Here is a 1,927-nt window from a genome sequence, read left to right as displayed (position 1 = left end):
TACCACACCTGCCTTTACCACACCTGGCCCTACCACACCTGCCTTTACCACACCTGCCTTTACCACACCTGGCCCTACCACACCTGCCTCCACCACACCTGCCTCCACCACACCTGCCTCCACCACACCCCACCTACCCCATGTTTGCAGAATGCTGAACACACGTACAGCATTTTGATCATTCGTATCACTGCATGCAATTCCATGAAGATTACACATGAAAACTGAAATTTCTCTTATACTTGTGAATTAAAATATTTAAACTTCCTAGATCTAGAAACTTCACCAGGTGTAGAATATCCAGAGAGAATCAGCAACTGATGTGAGATCAGTGCACCAGACAGTGCAGAGATACCTCAGATATTCAGAGAAAGAGGATAACTGATGTGAGATCAGTGCACCAGACAGTCCAGAGATAACTCAGATATTCAGAGAGAGAGGATAACTGATGTGAGATCAGTGCACCAGACAGTGCAGAGATACCTCAGATATTCAGAGAGAGAGGATAACTGATGTGAGATCAGTGCACCAAACAGTCCAGAGATACCTCAGATATTCAGAGAGAGAGGATAACTGATGTGAGATCAGTGCTCCACGTGGTCGTGAGAATCTTTTTCGATCTGCATTTTTACTCTCAGGTTCAATCAGAGCGTTTAATTAAAACAGAAATCCTAATAAAATCAGATTAGCACAGAAAGAGGCCGTCTGCCTGTAACCATGGTAACATGAGGATCATGTTAATTGTTGCTGTACAGGGTGTTGATGGTTTCCTTCACTGGTTCATGCTCAGAAAACACAGAGAGTCACTCCATTGGAAAACCCGTACAGCCAGAGGAGGCCGTGTGGAGACCGTGTGGGGTTTGTGAAGGGCTGTTTCATCTGGAGGAACAGGAGGAACCCACCTCAACGCTGAAGACAGCATTACTGCAAATCTGTCATCTCCCAGAATAATCATCTCCTATGTCACAACTTAGTCACTCTGACACACTATAGCACTAAGATGCTTAATCTTACAGATCTGCTTAGAGCATCCTGCCCACACACATACACACACACACATACACACACACACACACATACACCAGTGCACGCACATACACACAAGCATAAATACGCACACACATGCGCGCAAACACACACCCACACCTACACCCACACCTAGATGAAAATTTATGAGTTCAGAAGGGTTTCATCTGAAAATATGAGTCAGGGGATAATAAAGTAAGATAGCTCAGTTATAAGCTTTGTGAAGATGTCTCTTCAAACATGTGACGTGTGTGTGTGTGGTGTGTGTGTAGACGGAGAACGGGTTGTACGTACTGTATGGCACACACTCGTACTGGACTTCCAGGTATTTGTAGGTTCCAGGACACGGATCTGGAAAGGCATCTGGACCTGCTACGACAGCACACTGTGTCCTGTTATTACACCTGAAACAAACACAACACACACACACACAACACAATCAATACGACAGCACACTGTGTCCTGTTATTACACCTGAAAAACACAACACACACACAATCAATACGACAGCACACTGTGTCCTGTTATTACACCTGAAACAAACACAACACACACACACAATCAATACGACAGCACACTGTGTCCTGTTATTACACCTGAAACAAACACACGCACACACAACACAATCAATACGACAGCACACTGTGTCCTGTTATTACACCTGAAACAAACACACGCACACACACAACACAATCAATACGACAGCACACTGTGTCCTGTTATTACACCTGAAACAAACACAACACACACACAATCAATACGACAGCACACTGTGTCCTGTTATTACACCTGAAACAAACACAACACACACACAATCAATACAACAGCACACTGTGTCCTGTTATTACACCTGAAACAAACACAACACACACACACACACAATCAATACGACAGCACACTG

The 1,927-nt window shown here is 44.3% G+C and overlaps 1 protein-coding gene and 1 long non-coding RNA gene across 2 annotated transcripts in view; one reads left to right on the top strand and one right to left on the bottom strand.

The window, feature by feature from the left end:
• Positions 1-1,260, top strand: part of LOC143504726 (uncharacterized) — a 9,181-nt gene extending 7,921 nt beyond the window's left edge. Inside the window, exon 3 of the long non-coding RNA XR_013127649.1 lies at positions 791-1,260. This is a non-coding gene — a long non-coding RNA (uncharacterized LOC143504726). The remainder of the gene's footprint in view (positions 1-790) is intronic.
• Positions 1-1,426, bottom strand: part of LOC143504725 (adhesion G protein-coupled receptor L3-like) — a 72,561-nt gene extending 71,135 nt beyond the window's left edge. Inside the window, exon 1 of the mRNA XM_076996013.1 lies at positions 1,321-1,426. The gene's annotated coding sequence lies outside the window, so the exon portion shown is untranslated. The remainder of the gene's footprint in view (positions 1-1,320) is intronic.
• Between the last annotated feature and the right edge of the window lie 501 nt (positions 1,427-1,927).

The sequence above is a fragment of the Brachyhypopomus gauderio genome, unplaced genomic scaffold (genome assembly GCF_052324685.1).
Source record: "Brachyhypopomus gauderio isolate BG-103 unplaced genomic scaffold, BGAUD_0.2 sc326, whole genome shotgun sequence".
Taxonomy (NCBI): domain Eukaryota; kingdom Metazoa; phylum Chordata; class Actinopteri; order Gymnotiformes; family Hypopomidae; genus Brachyhypopomus; species Brachyhypopomus gauderio.
Note: the sequence above shows the minus strand (reverse complement) of the source record. Positions and strands in the feature narration are given on the sequence as shown.